The sequence below is a fragment of the Cupressus sempervirens genome, chromosome 8 (genome assembly GCF_028749045.1).
Source record: "Cupressus sempervirens isolate cs-2001-9-10 chromosome 8, ASM2874904v1, whole genome shotgun sequence".
Lineage (NCBI taxonomy): Eukaryota > Viridiplantae > Streptophyta > Pinopsida > Cupressales > Cupressaceae > Cupressus > Cupressus sempervirens.
In genome coordinates, this window is record NC_143125.1 from 359,200,559 (window position 1) to 359,227,219 (window position 26,661).

Genomic DNA, 26,661 nt, shown 5'->3' on the forward strand with positions numbered 1-26,661 from the left:
TAAGATTCATCATAGATAATATCTTAAATATTTTCATGTTAAGCAGTTACTGATTTATTTTAGTGTTTACCGAGTTACAACATCTGCTAGTGTAAACCAAGTAAATGTGTGTGTTTTGAGTTACATCAAAATACTATTTATATAGAGTATTGATTTGTACTAACATCTAAGGGATCTAGGATTTATTTTTGTTGTAGCTAATTTTCCCCTCCCCTCTTAGTTACTCCTCTTATATTTCCAATAATTGGTATCATAGCTTTTGGTGCTTGTAGAAAAGGTTTCAAGAACCTAAGCTAAAGATCAGGATTTCTTACAGAAGTGAGATTCCAAAGTTGAACAAAGACAACTTTGTAGCATAGCAAGAACTCATGGGGCTAAACTTGGAAACCATTGGAGATACAAGGGCTAAAGAATCTAGAGAACAAATACAAGGCTCCTTTCGAAACTATGATTGTTGAAGAAATTGTAGAGAAGAAGAGTCATAATTGTTGGAAATCTAATTAAAAAGATCATTGTTGAAGACCACCAGAGGGAGATTAGTGCAAAGAAGGAATATTGATGTTTTCAATAATTGTTTTTCATTGATTTCAAACCTTCTATTTGTAGGAATGACATTTTCTTATAAGACCCAAGTACTATCACTTAGTTGATTGATGAAGAGGATTTGATCAACAAGATGTAACAAGAGCACCTAAGGGAAAGGTTGAGTTATGATATTGTAATTAAGTGCAAGGATTGGTTAATGATTAAAAGATGTATTGATAACATACTCAAAGATATATAGGTTGATCACACTTAGAAACATTAGAGAAAGAAGTTGTAACAAGGTTGACTGCAAAGCTTAAACTAAGATCTTTAGTGGGTACCGAGCAAGTTAGTTGTGTTGGCATTATGATTTTGTTTTCATTAGTGACAAAACTTACTCAATTTTGAATTCTTACCAAGTATCTGGTGGTTACCTTGTAAGCTTAGTAGTTATGCAGTTTACACCAAGCATTCCTGAAGCTCCCAAGTATATACAAGCAATGTGAAGACCAGCAGTGTCTACCGAGTTTCTCAGTGTCTACCATGCTTCACAATGTCTACCAAGTAGTAAGTTTGTGTCGTGGAGATTCAATGTAAACCAAGCATTGGAAGAAATAGTGTTTATCAAGTGAAGCAAGGTAAACTCAGTGTGCAGTATCTACTGAGTGACACTACATCTACCAAGTCACCAATGGTTATCGAGTTCAGAACTACATCGAGTGATTAGTATGGACCGAGCCTTCACTTCTACTGAGTGCATGATGATGCCAAATAATGCAATGGACATCATGTATCAGAAGGTCACTGACTCAGTTTAGTGAACCCAAGTTATTTACTATTAGGTTGACTTTGTAATGTATTTGTTCACTTGTATTTTGGCCGACCTTGCAATTTTGAAAATTTGAAAGGTATATATGTAAGAGCTATTGTAAGATATCAAATATATGAAGGAATAGAAAAGTAATGTGAAGTAATTTTGAAAAGTATCTATGAAGGATTTTCAATAGTAGTTCGAGGAATACAACAAGGTCAATACAAAGGCAAAAAAGTTATATTCATCACATAAGGTGATCAGTGCATAAAGGATCTTATCAACAATCAGTTGTAAGTAGATCCACTACTTCATCTTAATACATGAATCAGTTTTCAAAATCCTCTAACAAGGTAGACTTAACAGTCTTTGTATAAATCTTCTAACTAAGTACATACTTCATTGTATGTTTGTAAATCCTCTAACAAGGTGGACCTAGCAGTCCTTTGTACTCCTAACAGGGAAGATCACCAAAAGTGGTCAATGTAAGCCTTAACAAGCCAACTTTATGTTTTACTTTCTATTTGGAAGGTTTTTGGGTCACCAATATATTGTGTTCTTTTGCGTAATGAATGTTTTATGTTTCAAAACTAATGTATGTAGTAGCATAGATGGATATGTGGTAAATTTAAAGAAAAGTTTTAAGGTTACTAATTTACCCCTCCGCTCTTAGTAACCTATCATATCTTGAATATTTCCAACAATTGGTATCAGAGCTTTGTGGTTCTTAGGATAAAAGTTTGGTAGCTTGAGCAAAGATCTAAAAGACAAATGGAGATATTCATACTTGACAAGGCAATTGAAAATGAAAAGCTAGATCTAGAGATGGCCATAGCTCAACTCAAAGAAGAAAATGAGCATCTTTCCCAATCCCTAAAAAAAAAGGAAGGAACTTGCAAGAAAAATGGATGACCATCAACATGTTGAAGAAAAGATTGAAGACCTTTTACCATCAAGCAACTCAAATGAAGCTAATGAGATAATCAAGGAACTCCTAACAAAGAATGGCTCTCTGCACAAAGAAGTAAGAAAACTCAAAAGAGAACAAGAAATCCAATCAATCAGGCTATGTGAAATTTTGGAACAAAGGAATAAGGCAAATGAAGACTTGGAGGCAAGAAACAATGAAAGGAAGAATCAATTCAATCAACATGAAGACCTTATTGATCAAATCACTAGAGCAAATGAAGAAATTAGGATTCTTAAAGCACAGAATGAAAGAATAAGAAGTGATCTAAATTATGAAAGGGAAATTAATGAAAGAATATTGAAAGAATTGAGATGTGAAAAGAAAATTGTTGAAAAATTAAAGAATGACCTAAATACTGAAAAACAAATCAATGAAAGAATGTTGAAATCACAAGAAGACATGAATCAACTAATTCAGCAAAATGAGTAGAATCTTCATAAGAAAAAAGGTAAAGCAAGACTTGGATACAATGAAGAAAAAGGTGAATCTTCCAAGAAAGGTGCAAAAAGGAATCTAAAACCCTCATGCAATCATTGTGGGAAAATTGGTCATACATCAAAGAAATGTTTGAGCAATGGAAAAGGAAAATTCAATGGAAAGTGTTATAATAGTAATCAGCATGGTCACAAAGCCAATGAATGCAAGGAGAAACCAAAATTTGAAGGTAATTATCACAAATGAAAAAAGCATGGTCACAAGGCATCTCAATGCAGATCCAAATCATTCAATCTAGTTGAACAACTTGTAAAGGCAATATTTGGATGGGACTACAATAACTGGTGTAGATGTCATGATTGTGAAGAATATGGACACACTGGTATAAATTGTGCAAGGCATCACCTAAGGAAGAAGGACACTACTATAAGGTGTTACACATGCGCTAAACTCGATCATACAGCTAAAAATTGCATGGATATAGGAAAAATTGAAGATGAAAAGAAAGCAAGGGCTGACAACATAAGGAAACAAATGAAGCAGCAATGGATTCCTAAATCCATTGAAGATACAAGCTCAAATCATGGAAGTAAAGTCACTCAAGAATTGGGTGACTCCATCCCCTCAAAATAAATTCCTAAGAATGCATTGGAGTTGTACTTAGCAAGGAAATCATAACTAGTTCCAAGAAATATGACGAATGCAAATGATCCAATCAGTATTCCAGATACACCAGGATCACAGAAAGTTTATCTTTCACCAATTGCATTAGACTCCACTAAGGAAAGTGGTTAAAGACCTTACTGAGCAAGGTCAAGAGTAAAGGGAATTTGGTTCATCTATCGATTTGATACTCTTGTCGAGTTAGGTCAGTGGATTATAGTCGATCACACACTATGACAATATGGTACCTAGCACTAATGGAAAACTTTTCATCAAAATGGGCAAAATTCAACTTCATTTTACATCATATCCTTCAAGCAAAGAGATCTCCAAGTGCATTCAAGCAATTACAAGTGATTTTGAGAGAACTTGCAGTTAGGAAATTTGTTCAAAAATTTCCATCACTTACCGAGTAGCAATGGTATCCAGAAGCACTAGCAGCAACAAGCCAAAAAGTGGATCAGAGATGTTGGTCAAGGGTGTAGAATGGAGAGCACCAAATTTCAAGTTAGTTCCTAAAGTGGCAGAGGCACTCGACCCTAATGGTGCACAATTAAAAATTCCACCAAAGGTACTTCTAATTAACAATATCCACACTCATTTTAAATGTTCAATTCAAGAGATAGGAACCCTAGAAATAGATAGTACTTTAGAAGAAATGCATGTTGATGGCTCATTGAAACCCAAACACAAGCATTTGGAAACAAAAGGGTTGACTCACATATCACACCTACCAAGAATCTTTCAGATAAAATGGATTAGATATATTCTTAGCCATGTTCACAATGGTTAGTTATGGTTGGAGCAGCCCATATTGATCACCAAAAAGAGCATTCACAAGATTACTAGCCTTCCCATTCTGAGCAAAGTTAAATCCACCAAAACCCTAGGTCAGGATGAACTCCAAAAGAAAACCCTAGCTAAGTGGGATAGTAGAGGCTTGAAAATTAGCATCATTACTGACATAGAGTTGAGGTTCAAAATTCATGTAATTGCTCACAAGATTTATAGTTCTAGTCATTTGAACAGCATGCCATGTGAGGCAGTAGACTTAGCATTCAAAGTTGTGAAGAAAAACTTGGAATATGACCTGTTAGAGCTACTACTAAGGCAACTAAACAAGAATATGGATAGCATCAGGTTATCAAAGAACAATTCCTATTAATTTAGTTCTTTGTTAACATGTCTCTTCTTTTATGTGCAAAAATTCTTTCCATCCAAAGGTTCTATCATATGGAGAAAGGATGTTCCCATTTTGTATCAGATAAATGAATTTATAGCAAAAATGGGTGTAAACTTTAACAGTATAATGGATAATTATTTTGAAGACTTCAAAGAAAGAATGAAAAATAGGTTCAAGATTCCTCATAAACTTGTTGAGGACTATAAAGATGATGTATGTTTCATGGTAGACTACAATAGAGTATACATTCAGGCAGACAGGCCCTGAGTTGCATGGGTGAAACCTCTGCCTTATGAGGTCAATATTGATGAAACCAGGGACATCATTGAAGCACTGGTAAATGAGCCTATAGATCCCAAGAAACCAATCTTTGGTACTTATGATGAGGAAAAATCCAAGATTGAATTAGAAATTAAGCTAGCTCAAGCAATCAGCAAAGGTAAGAGAAAGATTCCTAAGATGAAAACTGTCACTAGTCCCTTAATGCTTACCGAGGGAAAAGGAGAGGATGAAGAAGAGGATTAAGAACAGGAAAATGAAGAGCAAGAATCAGAAAAAGAGGCAGAGCTAGCAAAGAAGAAATGGAGGGTTATCATTACTAAACCTCTAAAGGCCTCCATAGTTGTTTTCACCAAGAGAGGCAAAGTCAAAAATAAAGGTGAAGTAGTATTCAACAAGCCCCAACTTACCTTCCAAGAAAGGTTGAAACAGATGGAAGAAGGAGTTGGCATCACAAACTTTAAAGCTTTAAAGTTTGAAACCACAACTGATGCAAAGAAGATGCAGATTGAGGAGTTGGTACTCACCAAAATGGGAAAGTGGAAGTATTCTCCAGACCAAATTGCTCCTCAGATCTCAAAAGAATTATTAGTAAGACTACAACCAAGGTGGGAATCAACCACACAAATAGCAAAAGATATCTATGAATAATCCTTGAAGAATCTATTACCAAATCTCACTGAGGTAGAAGTAAAGGCAGCCATGAAGAATAATGAAGGTAAAATTATGATTAGATTTCACACATGTTTGATTCTTATTAAGGACATTGAGCATGTTTTAAGATATTCAAAAAACATGTGGAAGAATATCTATCATCTGCATAAGCCTAGTGATGATCCAGTTGTGATCAAGGATGATGACGGTGATAGTGATGATGAAGAAGATGATAGCACTCCATGTGCTACTATTGATATTGGAGATTATCAGGCACTAAGGGCTAATGATGAAGATAAAGGAGAAGAAGATGAAGAGGAAGACAAGGATGAAGTGGATAAAGGAGATGACCCAATGAAGATTGTAGTAGAAGTCATTGCTTCCCTTCCTCACTCTCCACCTAAGCTGGCAACATCATCAGGGTTGGAGACAACTTCAACAAGATTGATTTCATCTACATTAGAAATATCATCTATTCCTGCCACGCCATAGCTCCAAGCGTCTTCTATGGAAGTCTCAGTTACTTCATCTACCAAGTTGCAACCCTCTTCATGAACACTTGAGCAATCAATCACAACATCATCAACTGTGCCAACTTCTTCTGCTCCATGTATAGTAAGTTCGACAGCCCATTCTACAATTTTGTCTACCACAACTCTAACTGCACCAATCTCTATTAGTACTTCAATTATAAATATTCTAGCCTATACATTACCTATTCGTACGTCATTTTTGGGAAGCACATCAATTTTGGATATAGTTGGTACTTCTCTCAATTTTCCTCCAGTTGGACCAATTCAAGTTTTTTCTGCTAGTCATCTATATCAACTATTGTTTCTGTTTCTAAATCCAAGGAAGTAAGAACTGAAGTAAAACCTAAGACTCCTCTAAAACTTCTTCTTACTAGTAAGGAAATTGATGAAGATTTAGACTTGGATAAATAAATTATTATTCCCAAGATAGATTTAAACACTGCCTCAGCCAACAAAATGAGAATGGTCAGTCAGCTTTTAGAGCTAAAGGCAAGGCAGAAGTAGCTAAGAGAAGAGAGGGACAGAGAATACACAATAATTGAGAATGCCAAAAATATAATTATTGAAGCTATTGATGTTGATGTTGATCCATCTCAACACATTTTGTTACAATTAGAAGAGGTTGTAAATAAGTTCAATGAGGACACCTCTAGGCAAGAGAAGCTCATTGAAAAGGCAAAGAAGAAATTTGATAATAAGGTGCTTGAGCACATTGCAATAAAGTAGGTAGAATGATCCACAATTTTGAGTAACCTTCAGCAATCTTTTACAAATGTAACATTACTTTTTGGCAAGCTCTATGATGTTACCAAGTACACCAAGGATGTTAAAGAAAATTTAAATAAGATAGATATGGAAATGAAAGCTAGTGCTCAAAATTTATAGCTTGACCATAGTTCAAGCTCTTCACATCACATGAAGATGAAATTTTTGTCAGAAATGCAGGTAGAGTTACTTAGAGAAGAAGCCAAGATCAGATCTACACTTATTGACATCCAAAATATGATCCTTCTAGTGATGGACCAAATGCAGAAACATATTGCCTATTCAAAAACATTGATTCAAGACAACAATTTTTCTATAGCAGATCATATGATTCAACTTTTTGCAGAAGTTCAAGCGGCTCTCTCCACCTACAAAATTTTGCAAGATAATTGGGATAAGACATTGTCTCTTATTCTTAAGGTACACTTTGAATTTCTCTCACAATTTAGTGTCTCTATTTGAATTTATTGTATATATTCTTTGGCATTATTGTTAAAAAGGGGGAGTATGAGATGAACAAGAGAAGAGAGCAAGGGGAGTAAAAGAGACTTGTGAAGAAATAAAAATAAATTGACATATGTGTAGATAAAAGCTATGTATGCCATATTTATGGGGGATATATGTAAGATATGTATATATACCAAATTTACAAAGATCAATTTTGGTAAATCAAAATTAGAATGTTAGTTAACATAAGTTTTGGTTCATAAGTGTTTTTGTCACTAATGCAAATGGGGTAGATTGTTGGCATTATGATTATTTTTTTCATTAGTGTCTTCAATTCTAAATGCTTATCGAGCATCCAATGGTTACCTTGTAAGCTTAGTAGTTATGTAGTTTACACCAAGCATTCTTGAAGCTAGCAAGTAAATACAGGCAATGTGAAGACCAGTAGTGTCTACCAAGTTTCTTAGTGTCTACCATGCTTCATAGTGTCTACCGAGTAGTAACTTTGTGTCATGGAGATTCAGTGTAAACCAAGCATTGGAAGAAACAGTGTTTATGGAGTGAAGCAAAGTAAACTCAATGTGCAGTATCTACCGAGTGACGCTACATCTACCAAGTCACCAATGGTTACCGAGTTCAAAACTACATCGAATGATTAGTATGGACTAAGCCTTCACTTCTACCAAGTGCATGATGATGTTGAGTAATGCAGTGGACGTCATGTATCAGAAGGTCACCAAGTCAATTCAGTGAACCCGAGTTATTTACTGTTGGGCTGACTTTGTAATGTATTTGTTCACTTGTATTTTGGCCGACCTTGCAATTTTGTAAATTTGAAAGGTATATATGTAAGATGTATTTTAAGATTAAAAAAATATGAAGGAATAGTGAAGTAATGTGAAGTAATTTTGAAAAGTATCTATGAAGGATTTTCAACAGCAATTTAAGGAATATAGCAAGGTCAATAAAAAGGTAGAAAAGTTATATTCATCACATAAGGTGATCAATGCATAAAGGATCTTATCAGCAATCAGTTGTAAGTAGATCCACCACTTCATCTTAATAAGTGAATTAGTTTTCTAAATCCTCTATCAAGGTAGACTTAATAGTCTTTGTCTAAATCTCCTAACTGAGTATATACTTCATTGTATGTTTGTAAATCCTCTAACAAGGGGGACCTAGCAAATCTTTGTGCTCCTAATAGGGAAGATCACCAAAAGTGGTCAATGTAAGCGTTAACAGACCAACTTTATGCTACAGTATTGAAGGTTTGTGGGTATCATCCCCACCCTAGTTTTACTTTCTATTTAGAAGGTTTCTTGGTCACCAAAATATTGTGTTCTTTTGTGTAATGAATTTTTTATGTCTTAGAACTAATGTATGTAGTAGCATAGATGGATGTGTGGTAAATTTAAAGAAATTTTTTAAGGTTACTAATTCACCCCTCCCCTCTTAGTAACCTATAATATCTTGAATATTTCCAACAAGTTGAAGTCAAGAAAATTCTCAGTTGAAGCCGAGTAATAAGAAATTCTAGTGTGTGTTGAGTGATCTTGAGGTGTTGAGTGAAGATCAGGTGTTGAGCATCAGATAATCATAGTTGGTTATGAGTGATCTTTAGGTGTTGAGCATCAGGAAAAATATAGTTGATGCCAAGCAACATAGTATATGTCGAGCATTAGAATTTCAATAGTGTCAAGCTACTAAATTATTTCAAATAAAAAAGATTTTCTAAATATGAGTTGACAAAGTGGTTACATTGAAATTTTGTGAATGAGTTGGAAGATAAGGATGATGAGCTACTAGCACAAAATTCTTTGTAAACCATTTTTGGGAAAATTCAAGAGGATTATTCAAGAAGTTTCTAGAGGAAAAAAAATATGGGCTAGATACAATGATCCAACCTAATCCATATGAATTGAAACTAAAGAATGGAAGAATTGAGTAGGAAAAAGAACTCCAAGACTTTTATTTAAGGATTTATAGACCAAGAAGAAAATGCTACTGATATTTTTGTTGCCAAAGAGCCAAATCTGTGAAGTGGTTGAAAGGGTGTCAAGGAGAAGACATTTAGGAGAATGAAGAGCATAGAAGCTCTACTTCTACGAGTGGTCATGAAGAGATGATTGCACTGGTACATTGAGCATGGAGACTCAAGGTGAGTAAGCTTGAAAGGAGGGCAAGTTGTTAAAGTTGTAGTGATTGAAGGCCAGGCAAGGTTATGAGTTGAGAAGTGATCTGAGATCTGCAAGTTAAGTTTTATGTTGTAGTCAGGTCAAAGATTTTTTAATACTCTCTAGCAATTGTATTAGATATGAAAATCCTATGGACTTAGGTTGGTTTAATAGTCATCTATAAATCCTTTAACAAGGTGGTATTCCAAGTAAATGTTGTAAAGTCTTCTAACCATGCCCACTTTTAACAGGGTGGTTAAATCTTCTAACAAGGTCACATTTAACAGTGTGTTGTAAGCCTTTAATAGGGTAGGCCTTTTACAGGGCATCACTTTAGAAGAGTGAAAATTGAGTAGCATGTTATTAGTGGTTTTTCCCAAATTTAGTTTCCACGTAAATCATTGTGTTATCTGTTGATTTCTTATGTGTTATGCTTGCATGTTGATTTGTAGTAACTTACTAATTAGAAAAGTTAAAGCTTGGATGAATAAATGATTGAATAGGCTCACTATACTTAGTGAAAAGTTTGAAGAGGACATTTGGACCTTGAATAATTGATTCACCCCCCTATCTCAATTATTCTAAAGCATTTCTAACAATTGGCATCAGAGCCATCTACTAATGTAAATGCTTTTGATACCTTTGTCAGGTAAATACAAGTAATGTAAATAATTCAAAAGGTAAAAGTGTTTCATTTGTACCATAATTCAAAAGGTGTTTCATTTGTACCTTTCTTGACTTGGACTCTATTCAGTGTGTAGACTACAGTACTTACAACTTCTCTCCAGTATTCTAGTGCAACATTTTTCTCCATAATTCAAAAGGTATGTACAAATGCAACACCTTTGTAAATGCTATATTCTAAAAGATACTATAAATGGAAAGTTTGATGCAAAAAGTGATGAAGGCATATTCCTTAGATACTCCACTAGAAGTAAGGCATATAAATGTTTGAATACTAACATTAACAAGATTGCGGAGAGTGAAAATGTAAATTTTGATGAGAATGCAGAAGACCAAGTTGATGAGTCCAAGAAATTAGAGGATTATAGATTCTTTGTATACTTCTATGAAGGAATGATTGTTGAAGACAATGCTGCAAATCAAGTTGGGAATCAGCAACAAATTTTAGTATCTGCCAAGTCACAACCAATGAATGTTGAGTTGCATTCAGAAGTTGAGCTAGAGAATGTAGAAAATGCACATTCTAATTCTAAAAATAATATACATGAGAGGAATGATGAAGAGCCAAATGAAGAAGAGAAAAATGACTCTGAAGTTGAAGGACCAAACATGGAAAGAAGGATAGAACCAAGGTTAGCCAAGTATGTAAGAAGACATCACCCTATAGAAAAATTCATTGGTGACAAGGATGCCAGACCAATGACAAAGAATAGACTAAGGAATGAATCATGTTTGCTAAGCAAGGTTGAACCCAAAATAGTAAAAGATGCACTACAAGATAATGACTGGTATAAAGTCATGGAAGAAGAGATAGATCAGGTTGAAAAGAACAAAACATGGACCCTAGTTCCTAGAACAGCTAATAAGAATGTGATTGGTACCAAATGGGTGTTTAGAAACAAACATGATGAGAATGGTGAGATAGCAAGAAACAAAGCTAGACTAGTTTGCAAAGGCTATACACAAGAAGAAGGACTGGATTATGGGAAAACATTTGCCCCTGTTGCAAGAATAGAAGGAGTAAGAAAATTACTTGCATATGCTAAATACAAAGGTTTCAAAGTCTACCAAATGGATGTGAAATCTGCTTTTCTGAATGGTATACTAGAAGATGAAGTCTACATAGAATAGCTAGAGGGATTTGCAAATGACAAGAACAAGGACATGGTCTACAAACTGTACAAGGCACTTTATGGATTGAAGCAAGCACCTAGAGCATGGTATGAGAGGTTGCACAAATATCTTGTGAAGATAGGATTTGAGAGAAAAAATGACAACAAGAATTTGTATATCAAAGCTGAAAAGGGTAAAGACATTTTGATATCAGAAATCTTTGTATAATTTGCAAAGATGTTGCTAATCAAATGAAGCATGAATTTTAGATGTCAATTTTTGGAGAAATCAAATTCTTTGTTGGTTTAAAAGTACATCAATTAAAACAAGGCATATTTGTGACCCAATCCAAATACATCAAAGAGATACTCAAAATATTTGGATTAGAAGAGTCAAAACTAGTTAGCACACCAATGGCAATAGGACATAAGCTATCCAAGAATGATGAATCAACTGAAGTGAATTAGACATGGTATAGGTTAATGATTGGAAAGCTACAATATGTTGTACATAGTAGACCAGATATTGCATTAGTTGTTGGAATAGTGGCAAGATTTTCTACAAATTCAAGAGAAAATCACTTAATGGTAGTAAAGAGAATACTAAGATACCTAAAAGGAACTGATGACTTTGGCTTGTACTACAAGAGGAGTGAAAATTTTGAACTATAAGCCTACATTGATGCAGATTGGGGAGGTAACATTGATGATATAAAAAACACTAGTGGAGGAGCACTTTTTTTGGGAAAAAGATTGATTACATGGATCAGTTACTATAAATTGCACCAATATTGTATGGATCAAACATTTGTTGCAAGGTATGAAGGAAGAGGTAACTGAGCCTATGATAATACAAGTGCTATCAATATATCAAAGAACCCTGTAATGCATGCTAAAACCAAGCACATTGAAATCAAGGATCACTATGTAAGAGAGTTGGAGGAAGACAAACAAGTGAAGATGGAATATGTTAGCTCAAAGGAACAAATTGCTAATATCTTCACAAAAGCACTGCCTAAAGATTCATTTGAGTATCTTATAGGTAAATTAGGGGTGATACCCCTAGCCAAGGCTACTTGAATCAAAACCAAGAATTCCCTACATCAAATGAGGTGATTGCTAAAGATTTTACATATTGATGCAGAGGATGTTTTCTTTAGAATTCATGCCTAAAGAAGTAGAAGTACTAAAATCCCAAATTAGTCACAAGCAAGGTGATAGAGGGAGAAATTGAATAAACTTGCAAAATTTATATGTGCATATTAAGATGTAAATACATCTTTGGCATTGTTCTCAAAGAGGGGGAAGATGTGAGAAACTAATCAACGGGAGAAGTTGATAAGAACACTAGAAGATGAAAAATACAGAGGGAGAAAGACAAAGAACAAGGATACAATAGCCAAGAGGGAGAAGCAGAAATGAAGCAATCAAGATAGTAGAAGGAGATCAATTACTTTTTAGCATTTGACTTACTATTCTAACTTAGTTAACTTGTGGTTGAATAGTTTAGTCTGATGGTTGATCAATTTGGTTTGTCATCAATGCCAAAGAGGGAGGTCATTAGAAATCTGATTGAAAAGCTCATTGTTGAAGACCAAAGAGGGAGATTGTTGCAAAGAAGAAAGATTGATGTTTTCAATCATTTTTTTGTCATTGATGTCAAACCTACTATTTGTAGGAATGACATTTTCTTATAAGATCTAATTACTATCACTTAGTTGATTGATGAAGAGGATTTGATCAACAAGATGTAACAATAGCACCTAAGGGAAAGGTTGAGTTATGATGTTGTAATGAAGTGCAAGGATCAATTAAGTCAATGATTAAATGATGTATTGATAACATACTCAAAGATATATAGAGGTTGGTCACACTTAGAAACATTAGAGGAAGAAGTCGTAACAAGTTTGACTACAAACCTTAAACTAAGATATTTAGTGGGTGTCGAGAAAGTTAGTTGAAGCTGAGAAAATTCTCAATTGAAGCTAAGTAATAGGAAATTCTAGTGTGTGTTGAGTGAAGATCAAGTGTCGAGCATTAGATAATCTTAGTTAGTGTTGAGTGATCTTCAGGTACTAAGCATCAGGAAAAACACAATTGATGTCAAGTAACACAGTATGTGTCGAGCACCAGTATTTCAATAGTGTTGAGTTGTTGCATTATTTCAAATAACAATGATTTGCCAAATTTGAGCCCACAAAGTGATTACCTTGAAATTTTGTGAATGAGTTGGAAGATAAGGATGACAAATTGGTGGCACAAAATTCTATATAAACCATTTTTGGGTGAATTCAAGGGGATTATTCAAGAAGTTTCTAGAGGAAACAAAATATGGGTTAGACACAATGAATCCTACCTAATCTATACGAATTAAAATTAAAGAATGGAAGAATTGAGTGGGAAAATGAACTCCAAGACTTTTATTTAAGTAGTCATAGACCAAGAAGAAAATTTTGTTGATATTGTTGCTACTGAAGAGCCAAATCTGTGAAGTGGTTGAAAGGGTGTCAAGGAGAAGACATCTAGGAGAAGGAAGAGCACAAAGGCTCATCTTCAATAAGTGGTCATGAAGAGATGATTGTACTAGTATATTGAGCATGGAAACTCAAGGAGACTAAGCTTGAAAGGAGGGAAAGCTATCAGAGTTGTAGTGATTGAAGGCTAGGCAAGGGTATGAACTGAGAAGTGATCTAAGATCTACAAGTTAAGTTGTATCTTGTAGTCAGCTCAAAGATTTTATAATACTCTCTAACAATTATATTAGATATGAAAATCTTATGTACTTTGGTTGGTTTAATAGCCATTTGTAAATCCTTTAACAGGGTGGCATTTCAAGTGAATGTTCTAAAATCCTCTAACTAGGCCCACTTTTAATAGGGTGGTTAAATCCTCTAACAAGGTCACATTTAGCAGTGTGTTGTAAGCCTTTAATAGGGTATGTCTTTCATAGGGAATCACTTCAGAAGAGTGAGAATTGAGTAGCATATTATTGGTGGTTTTTCTCAAATTGGGTTTCCACATAAATCACTATGTTATGTATTGATTTCTTATGTGTTATGCTTGCATGTTGATTTACAGTAACTTACTAGTTAGAAAAGTTAAAGCTTGGATGAATAAATGATTGAATGGGCTCACTATACTTAGTGAAAAGTTTGAATAGGACATTTAGACCTTGAATAGTTGATTCCTCTACCTATCAATTATTTTAAAGCACTTCTAACAATAATATCATGATGATTGATATTAGTTTATCTCTCAACTATGTCAAATTTGATGAAGTAAAAAATTGTGGAATTGCTCATGAAATATGGACCAAAATAATGGATATCTATGGAGGATATGACAATGTAATTAGAGCCAAATTTGAAAGTCTTAGAGGATAGTTTGATCAGATGAAAATGAGAGAAGATTAAAATATTGCAAAATATGTTGATAGAATCAAAGCTAGTGTCAATGCTATCAAAGTCTATAATGGAACAATTGATGATGTAATAGTGGTAAGAAAGGTACTCATAACCCTTCTTCCTATCTATGCAATCAAAAGAGATGAGATGTAGTCTAAATCATACTATAACTTTAGATTCTCTAGTTGGAAGATTGACAGCATTTGAACTAGATAACTATGATAATTATACTCCTAGTTCTAGCAATCTTGAGTCTACATTTGAAGCTAAGGTATCATTCAAGAAGAAAGCTAAAAATTCTAAAAGAAAACAATTTGAAAGTGAAGAGGAAGATAGTTCTAGCAGTGATCTTGAAGCCATTGAATCATTCCTTGCAAGAAGGTATCCCAAAGGCAAAGGAAAGTATAAAGGTAAGATTCCTTTAACCTATTTTTCTTGTGAAGAAGTTGGACACATTACTGTAAGGCACCCAAACAAAGAAGAAAAAGATGAAAAGAAGTACAGTAAGTTCAAACAAAAGAAGGATTTTAAGAACTACAAGGACTACAATGATAAAATTAAGAAATCTTGTTTTATTGCTAAAGATTCAGATAGTAGTGAAGATGATGAAATGGTTTACATTGTTGTAAAAGATGAATCTAATGATGAAGGAGATAAAATGGCACTTATCTCTCATGTTAGCAAAAATGATACATGGATTATTGATAGTGGCTTCTCACATCATATGACTAGTGATAAAACAAAATTTGAACACATGGAAAATTGTGACGGTGGTAGTGTGATATTTGGAAATAATGAACCTTGCTGCATAAAGGGAAAAGGTTGTATTTCACTAACCAGTGAACTCAGACGTGATAATGCTTACTAGGTTGAAGGACTAAAGCATACTCTACTAAGTGTGGCATAGTTGAATAACATTAGATTCAAGGTAGAATTCATGAATGAGAAGGCCAAACTACTAGATGGAAAAGAAAATCTAGCTAGGTCTAGAAAACAAGAAAAAGGTAGCCTATTATATCTAGATCTTAGTGAAAGTTCATGTTTTATTGCTTAAGTAGAAGAAAGTTGGTTATGGCATTAAAGTTTGTGTCATGTGAACTTTGATAATATTGTCAAGATAAGAAAAAATAGAAGAGTAAGAGGTATTCCTAGTTTGAGGAAACCTAATATGGGTCTATGTAAAATTATCAAATTGGTAAGATGGGCAGGACAAGTTTCAGAAGTAAAGACTATCATTTAGAAGAAGTCTTAGAGCTAGTAAATACAAACATATGTGGGCCTATTAGAATAGAAAGATACAGTAGAGATAAGTATTTTATTTTGTTTGTTGATGATTATTCTAGAATAATAATTGTAATGTATCTAAAAGAAAAATCTAAAGCTTTTCAAAAGTTTAAGTGTTATCTAACAAGAGTAGAGAACAAAATTGGAAAGAAGCTAAAAATTTTGAGATCAAATAGAGGTGGTGAATTCATTTCCAATGAGTTTAATCAATTCTACATTGAAAAAGGAATTAAGAGACAAGTATTAGCCCTTGGTACACCTCAACAGAATGGTAAAGCTAAAAGAAGGAACACATCTATCATGGATTATGTAAGAACCTTGATTATAGAAAAGAGTGTTGCAATCAAATACTGGAAGGAAGCAATCAATATTGTAGTGCATATCTTGAATAGAGTATAGTTGAAGAAAGAATCAAAACCTATTGGAACACCTATGTCTACTGGACATAAGCTTTCCAAAAATGATGATTCAAAAGAGGTAGATCAAACCACATATAGATCAATGATTGAAAAATTGCAGTATGTAGTGTACACAAGGCCTAATATTGCATTAGTAGTTGGTATGGTGGCAAGATTCTTAGCAAATCCCAAAGAAAATCACATGATGACAATCAAGAGAATCATGAGATATTTGAAAGGTACTAAAGAATATGGGCTATGGTACAAAAAAGGAGGCAACTTGGATTTGAATGCATTCAAAAATGCTGATTGGGTAGAAAGTGTTGATGACAAAGAAAGCACAAATGGAGGAGCATTCTTTCTTGGTAAAAGAATAGTATCTTGGACAAGAAAGAAGAAGAATTGTATTTCTTAGTCCATAGTAGAGACAGAGTATGTGACAGTAGTAGTTAATTATTTTAATATTGTTTGGTTCAAGCAACTATTGGTAGGTATGAAGATAGAGATCAAGGATCTAGTGGTTATTTTCTGTGATAACACTGGTGCAATCAATATATCAAAAAATCCTATGATGCATACCAAAACCAAGCATATTGCTATAAAATATCATTTTTTGAGAGAATTAGTACAATATAAAGAGGTAAGATTAGAATATGTGAATACAAAAGAGAAGATTGAAGGTATATTCACTAAGCCATTACCTAAGGATGCATTTTTCTATCTAAGAGGTAATTAGGGGTCATTCCCCTATCTGAAGCTCACTGAATGTAGTTTAGTGATGCATTAACCAAAGCATGTTGAAGACTAGACAGTTGATGTAGTATTGAAAAGGCACATTGCAAATGAATCAATACATGAGGTACATTGATATTCATTGAATATTGTCTTTGGCATGAGATTTCAATGAGGGATATTTTGGCTATCATATCAGAAGAAATTTTGTTTGGCAATGTCAAAGAGGAAGAACCTGGTCTAATATCAAAGAAGGAGAGTTTCCTATCAGAAGAAGTTGTTGAAGGCAGAATTTTGTTGATAGAGGGAGAAACTAAAGGCAGAGGGAGTTCACACCAATAGAGGGAGTTGAATCTCATGGATGAAAATAAAAATTAAACTAAGGATATGTTCCTTACTTTATTCTTGCTCTAAAAAATTCATTTTATTATGACATGTTATGTTGCCATCAATGCCAAAGAGGGACATTATTGGAAATAATTGATTAATTGTGTATTGTATTTGATGTTACACAAAATTTTATATCATTTGCATTCAGTGTATGTTGAGCTCACTCTCCTATGTCTGTTGAGCATTCTATAGTTTCCCTAGTTAAAAAGACAGTGTCTACCAAGTTCACTCAGTTATCAAAGGAAAGTTTGTAGAAGTTGAGTATTAACCAAGCTCACTCAATTAATGAAGAAAATATTAGATGGAACCACTGTTAACTAAGCTCACATAGTTACCAAAGGAACTTTGTGAATATTTGGTCTTAACTGAGTTCACTTGGTTAACATAGGAAAATCATTTTTGAGTTAGTGTCTACCAAGTAGGGTCAGCTAATGAAGGATTTTCTTATTTTGGTATATTGAGTTCAATTGATTTAGTTGTCCATTCTATATGAGTGAGAAATTGAAAATTAAGTATTCTAATTTGTATTCAAAACAACTTGACAAAGTGTAAGATATAAATATAAGGTCAAGTTGAGGATATAAGGATAAGTATAAGTGGAAGTGGTTAGAAGATTTGATGATGCCTAGAGGAAGTGAATTAGAAGGATAAGTAGAATATCCTTATTGAGCTACAAAGATACGTTCAATCAAAAGGATCAAGTATACAAGCTAGAATTGAGATCTGTAATCAGCAATTCAGTTGCATCAAAAATCAAGTCATCTCATTTTTACTCTCTAACCATTATAGCAATGATCTAAATCTCTTAACTGAGTTGGCTTAATAGCTATTTGTAAATCCTCTAACAAGGTGGCATTTCTAATTGAATTGTCTAAAGAACTCTAAAAAGGCCACTCTAATAGGGTGATAAAATACTCTAATAGGGTCACACCTAATAGTGTATTTTTTAACCTTTGACAAGGTTGGCTTCAAACAGGGATCACTTTAGAAGAGTGAAAATTAGTAACTAGTTGCAATTGGCAGTTTTCTCAAATTGGGTTTCCACATTAAATCTTGGTGTCACTTGTTTTCATGCTATTTCTTTTATGTATATGTAGCTAAGTTAAGTAAGTTTCATCATAGATAATATGTTTAATATTTTCATGTTAAGTAGTCACCAAGTTATTCCAATGTTTACTGAGTTACAGCATCTGCTAGCGTAAACTAAGTACATGTGTGTTTTCCAAGTTATAGTAGAATATAGTTTATACAAAGTATACAAACATCTAAGGGATCTAGGATTTATTTTTGTAGTAACTAATTCACCCCTTCCCTCTCAATTACTCCTATTATATTTCCAACACTGATCAAGTGTTCATTATGATTCCACATAACTCAACCTTTCCAAAAGGTCTCCTTGCTATCTCTTCTTCTCAAACCCTCTCCATCAATCATCTTAATATGGTACTCTACTTAATTAGAAGTTGTCTCATAAATAAGGTCTAACATCAATGACAACATAAAAATTGTTCTAATTTTAGTTTCTAGCAATATCTTAACATCTCCAATCTAAGGTTTGGAATTTTCCTCTTTTTCATACTTAGGGAAAGGCTCACTATAAGCCTTATGATCAACATTAATTGTTAATACATCTGCATCAACCTTTTTGTTTTCAATAAGATCTTGGATCATTATCTTGAGCCTCATGCAACTATCAATTTAATGTCTCTTATTTCTATGGAAGTTTCAATAGTGGTTGACATTCCACCATATACGTTTGATCTCAGGCCCATTAGGTTTCAAGTTATATGAAAAAAGTGATTATCTTATTTCTAAGAAATGTCTTCCAAATCACATCATATGAGTCTCCTAAGGGTGTAAAATGACATTTAGGCTTTGATACCCATGAAGTCCTACCTTTGGATTTTATGATTAATAAGACAAAAATAAGAATTACATACAAATATATCCAATTTCAAAAAATAATAAATTGCATAGAAGAGAACACAAGACATAAATATTTAACGTGGTTCACCCAATCTATGGGCTATGTTGGCCAACAATGATTCCAATATTATTATCATCTAGTGATTACTATATGTAATCCCTTATAGCTCAGTATCATTTCAAGAAGATACAATCTCATCATACATCAAGAACAATAGGCCTTACAAAAATTCTGATTTATTTCTCCTTATCATTAGCAACATGTTTTGCTATGTCATACTGGGCACCAATGGATGCAAACCTATCAGCATGTTTGTTTTTGTTCCTTGGAACACTCTAAATACTGAGTGCCTAAAATCCTTCAAGAACATCCCATACTCTGTGTTTGTATGACTTGAGGAGGTTATTCTTTTTGACATTTTGATTGCTAACTTGATTTACAATTAGCTCATTGTCTCCATATAGTTTTAAAGATTTGATTCCCTTCATTTGTGCAAGTTGAAGACCTTGGATTAGAGATTCATACTCTACTACATTATTTGTACAACTGAACTGGAGCCTATGAGAAAAATAATACTTCTATTCAAGAGAAATCTACATAACACCAACTCTTGAACCATTTTCTTGTTTCTTGAACCATCAAAGAAAATCTCCCACAATCCACTTGTATCTTATTCTTTTTTCATGAGATTCGGGATAGAAGCACTTTCTTCAAATATATGATAGGACCCAAGACCTATCTCCTTGGCTTCTTGTATTGGATCAAACTGATAGGCAGTAGTCCACTCATCCAAAAGGTAGTTAGGGACCTCTACTAATAAAGTAGCAAACTCATGGAATGTCTACACTTCCTCCTCCTCCCTAATTGTGCAATTCATGTTTATAGAGATTGGAGTATAAGTCTCTATGTGGTTAAGGGATAAAGGTTCTTCCCTTAGGGAATCTCTTGCCCCATATCTTATTGTAAAGAACATAAAGGAACAATCTTCTCTAATATGACCCCCTATTTGTGCAGTGAAGTCTCTAGAAAGATATATTATAGAACTAGTAGCCCCTAATTCTATCATACAATTATGGATTAGTTTATCCCATATGATCAAGGAAACATAAAATGGGGGAGGCCTAATTTTCTTACTTAAATCTACTTCCTTCATTGGTTGCACCAATATTATTGCATTCTCCTCTCTAGGTAGTTGATTCTTGGCCTCTATGTTCTCTAACTCCTCCTGCAGGAATTCCTTCTACAATGGTATTGTGGCACCAATATCCCACATGGATATATTTACATTAGTCCTTTTCATTTGATCCACCACATTAAAAGGAGTGTTAATTTCCTTGGTTGGAGCTTTGGGAATTGTATGGGTAGGTCAATGAGGTTGAGTTAGCTAAGGCTCAATAGGGTCCTTGTTTCTTGTGTTTTGGTTCTATTGAGGAGTAGCATTAGATTCAGAATTTATTACTAGCACATGAGGAATAGTATTTATATTTGAAGCTTTCTTAGGTGATAGGTGTGTAGCATATTCAATAGATCTTCTTTTTCTCTTGGTATTGTGGGCTATAGCATCATGACTAGAGGCAATGTTCCTTTGGATGATGGTTCATGCAAGAACAATCCTTTTGCTACTATAAATAAGAAGAACTAGTAGGTTGACTAACACTGTGTGGTTTCCCTACTATAGGCTCTTGGGTAGTCAATGCCAAATAATATTTTTCCTTCTAGCACATACAATGGGCATAGGAATAGTTGCAAGTAGGGCAGAAATCTTGCTCTTGATTAAAATTGTTTTGGAGAACCAAGGCTCTATCCTAATTTATATGAGCAATAGTGGCATTACCAATAGGTCTATTTTGATTATAGGGAACATGACCTTGACTTTTATTGGGATGCCTATTGTACATTAGGGCTTGGTAATGAGGTTTGGCAGGCATATTGCTTTAATCTTGTTGTCTCTTAATGGTCACCAACTCATTACCCATATTTTGTATCACTTCAATGTTGTCCTCCATCTTTCTCTCATGTTCCTATAAATTTTGTCTATATTTTGCATCATATCTTCAATCTTATCTACTCCATTCAAAGTTGTAGAAGTTATTGGGACTGCTACAAGGGATTAACTTGTGGAAGTGGTGGGAATAGAAGCCATTGCAAGTTGATGGTTAGGAAAGTCGGGGAAAAAGGGCTTTGGAGGCCTTGGAGCTAACTTCCCTCCTTGTATCAAGATATTCTCTACCTTTATGACAATGTCATAAGCATCTGGTAAAGTGTCCCCTCCCATCATTTGCGTTGTGGTAGCTATATCACTATTGAAATCTTTAAGGTAATTCAAGAAGGCATTACCTAGGGTAGGCTTCACTGTAGTGGGTATTCTATCCCATGCCTTTTGAAATATATAATTAAAATCAATCATGCACTTATGGGGTACTCTTTTGATAGTTGTTTGTTGCTCTAAAAGTGATAGGTGATCATTTTTTCCTAAAAATGTTTTCATAGAGCTACTCCTAACCCATCCCAATAAATAATAGAATTATGATCTAAACCTCTATACCATTGTAGTGCTTTCCCTTTCGAGGATGAGGCTAGAAGCCTAACTACAACATCATCTTCAGTAATACCATGAATGTTATAAACATTTGGGACTTCTTGAATATTCTCAACAAGAGAGATGGAGGTTTCACCAATGAAATCAAGTACACTTTTGATAGTTGACACTGGTATATCATGTCTTTGAGCTAGCAATAGGGAACTTCTACCATTAAAGCTGGCAAAAGTATGAGCTCTAGCCATATAAATAAGTGGCCTAATAATATGAGTTGATGGTCTTCTAGGTTGAGATCTAACCATAGGAGGAGTGGAGATAGATCTTGCAAGTGTATGGATTTCTTCTATACTCCTAACTGGTGATAGAGACAATCAAGTCTTCTTTCTTCTAGGATTTGAGAATGATAGCTCTTGGTATTGAAACTTACCTCTAGAATATGCCCTTATTTCAGATTTGGCCATGAATCATAGCAACTGTGGTCTAAAACCAAATGTAAAAGTGGGGTAGAGTAACCAAGTACTTGAAGAATGAGCCTCTTGAAGGATCAAACACTTAAGCCAATACTATCTCTTTAGCATGATCATGAAATATTACTCCTTTGACACTAGCAGACTTTGAAATTTTCTTGAATATTAGTCCCACCAGGTATGCAAAAAACTATTGACAAAAAAGCTTGCACCCTGACTTAAGGGAATACTTCTTAGGAAGCCTCATGTAACATGGAAACAATCTTGAAAGTGTGGGACTTTGCAACTTGAGATTGAGTCTCTGGAGGAGTTCTACTTCCTTTACTATTAGGTTTCACCTAATTGATTCTTGAGAGGAAAAGGGAGAAGGAATACATGTAAGAAAAACTACCTAATCTAATCTAGAGGGTGATGCATCAAATAGTATGTAGTTTGACTTTTTTCCCAATGAATGCACTATAACTTAATAGATTTCTCAAAATATACCATTATCTACACCTTTTCAATCTCAATATCATAGATAAGCCAAAAGATAACACAATTAGAGAAGGAAAACAATGGATTCACTTCATCTAATTAGTCACCAAGTATGAACATGATCATATGATATTTCAATCATCAAAACACATTCAGCAAGTGAGGCCATAGGAATGAACATACACTTAGCTGATAGAAAATGGATATAGGAGAGAAGATCTCTATTGAGCATAGGGAAAATTATAGAAGAGCTCTCAAAATTAGAAAAGAGAAAACCCTTGAGAAGATAACAAAACTTTCTTTTATAGTTCAAGCATAACTCTAGATTACTTCACACTTCATTCATGCATTCAATACTGTCAGAGGGTGATCAGATAAAATTTGGATGATTGATCTGTTTTGGTACACCTTTAGAGGCATGGAAATAATCAACCCTAACTAGAGAAACATTAATCTTGACATAAGTAGCACCATTAATGCAAAAATTCCCTCAAATGGATAACCAAGAAGTAGGCAACATGTCTTTCATGACTTTCTAGCATGTCCAGAAATAGAGAGTGGTTGGGATCGATCAAGAAGATTAGATCATGCAAGAAAACATTATAGCTCTCATTCCTAGCTTGCAAAATTAGAAAAATCAGTAGGTCAAGCAACCAAAAAGTACCACATGAACAAATAACTTTATTTCTTTATGCTAGTTTGCAAGGTCTTCACAAATTTGATTGCTTGACCAACTAACTATTCCACCACTCAAAACTTAACTGTAATGGCTTACAACACTATTAAACTTAACTGCAAAGTTAATTTTAACTATGCCTACCTTTCTTCCAAATTGCACCCATCGAGACATGTGGCAAATCCTTGCTATGTCACTATAACTAAAGGTCAATCATTTTTCCATAGTGACATAATGAGAGACATTGATCTATCACCATCTAATAGCTCCAAAGGTACACCCAACCTATTAGTGCACCAGCCAATAGAAACATGGCCCCACACTAGATTGTTTGACAACTTGTCCACCTCACCCATAGCCCACAAAAAAAACTAGAATCACCAGTACATGTGGTGATACTTCACTATGTCACTATAACTAAAGATCAATCATTTTCTGATAGCAACATAATGAGAGACATTGATCTACCTTCATTTGATGGCAAAACATAAATTGGCCCACCTCTTGAATAGTCAGCACCTTTACTTAGTCTAGTCAGCAACTCCATCCGATGAAATAGCACTAAATTTCCACTGTGCCCTGACATGTTCACGTTGTTTTGAAAAACTCCTTTTGTGGCCCATGAGGGAAATGACCTCATGAATTCTATGTATCCAGACCTTTCTTTTTCACATGAATTAACTACCTCACTTTTTTGTAAAGAGACAAAGTGATAACCATGGATCTTAATCCATATGATGGTCCCAAAAATGCATTATTCCATGTTAGAACTTGACCAATGAGAACACTTCCTTTTGTCAATCATTTTGATAGCTTGTCCACCTCATTTTTGGCCTACAATGAGGACTAGACTTGCATATACACATGGAACAATGTCACTTTGTCGCATGAAATAAAGAATGAGCATTTATGGAAAGAGATAAAGAGATGGCCATAGATCGCAAAAAGATCTGATGATGAAGAAAAGGTCCCACTGAAAACTACATTGACTTGGAGAGGGATAGGCCCATGGAGTTACATGGTGATCCATCATTTTTTTGATATGACAAAAGAGACTATAGCTTCTGACAGTGATAAAGTGACAACCCTCGATCTTTTTACATCTAATAGTTGATAAAACAAGGGCCTGTAGACATATTATAGTGTGCATGACTTATGAATTAAGGTATAACCCAAGTTTTTAAAAGATTAATTTGCGTGCCCTAATTTGAATATTCAAATACATGTAAAAATTTGGTGGGATTTATCATTTAAATACTATTTTTTGGCAGCAGGGCATTTTTGGCTAACAGACACATCTCCTTAGTCAATTCCAAATGACTAGGATAAGCTGAGCTGACTCCTTTGGCATTCTCCATAAAGAAATGTTGCAACATCTTCAAAACATAATCAGTCTAAGATAATGTCAATATTTTTTGGTTCCTATCTCTCCAAATTTTTATTCTAAGGATTGGTTTTTCTATCCCCCAATCCTTCATAGAAAATGAATTTACTAACTACTGTTTCAACCCCTTGATGTGGTCTATGTTAAACCTAGCTATTGTACACTCAGTTTGTGCACTTCTCTAAACCTTTTTATCCAAGGTATCCCATAGATTAGAATGTTTGAATGGTAGCTTAGAGCTCCCTATCCATGGAGTGCAAATGTTTATGTTTGTGCATATGAGGAACTCTCAGCTGATCCTTAGAGACACAATCCTTTTTAGTAAATCATGCAATGGGAGATTCCTTAGACAAGAGAAAGAGTGCAATGTCAAAGGAGCTCTCAAAAATGCAATGCAAGAAATGAGCTAAGCTAGAATGAAATACACAATGCAACTATTCCAATAATATGATAATGCTACAAAGTCAAACTAATTAAACTAAGTGATCTAAGATATTGCAAAGGAAATTGAACTATTCTAAATGACTCTAAGATAAGATGAAGGATGCAAGAATGAGATAAGAAGAATAGAAGTTATTGAAAAGTTCTCCAAGAAAACCTATCAAGAAACCTGCAGCATAACAATAGCTCAAAAATGTGATACTTAGAGAAGGACAGAGCTCTCTCTTTTAAAGGTATATGAATAGTTGAGATCAAGATCAAGAAGTGGATAATCAAGAGTGAAAATTGACTTTTGGCATTATCCATGTGCAAGATCAAGTCAACCAATGAGAAGGAGTTGACTTTTCATGTGAGTGAAAGTCTTTTCTTTTAATTTGTAAATAGGGAAAAAGACTTTATGTGTGCACATTAAGTAGGTTAGAAAAATGGGTTATTTTATTTAATTAAAAGGGGACATGTTCTTTTAATCAAATATGGACTTAGGATATTATAGTCAACCTATAGGTTAAAATCAAATAAATTAATTTTTAGCAATTTGGCCTAGGGAAATAATTGATTAATTTAGCCAAAATGTTGAGAAGGGGGGTAATAGCCTAGATGACCATTTTTAGGTGATTACATTTTCCCCTCTTTGACTAATTTTTGATAAATTTAGGAGCATAATATAGAAGCCAAGTAGGAAGCAATAGATAGAGAGATCTAAAAGAAAAAAATGCATAGTAGATAGCAAGTCTTAAATGTACAGCCTAATAGTGACAGTATCAAACACTAGGAGAAAGCGATGACAAAAGAACTCAAGAAGAGTACTAACATCAAGAAAAGTAGATAGATTGAGATCAAGTGAAGAGATCAAGTGTATGCTCCTAAGAAATATATAGTTGTAGCAAGCAAGCAATGATAGAATATTTTTCCCCCCTTAGGATCGAAATCAAAATGAGGTAAAGGAAATACAAAAATAAGCTAGATATGAGAAAATCAAGATATAGAAAAGTCCTTGATGATAGATATGTGATTAAAACCCAAGAATGACCATAAGGAAATGATAGAATGCCCTAGTTTGACTAGAGTTGACCAAGAATGATAAAGCCTAAAAATTAGGTCAAATTTAGTAGAAAGATGATTTAGAAGAGAAATAAGTGAATTGAAGTTGATATGAAGTGTAGGAATGATGAAGATATGGAGAAATGAAGATGCCTTGGTGAAGAATGGAAGATTAGATCTTAATAGATCAACTAACTGCATAAAAGAAAGTGGAATTTTAAAATGTCATTTTGAGTATGAAGATGAACTCAAATTTTGATTGTGAT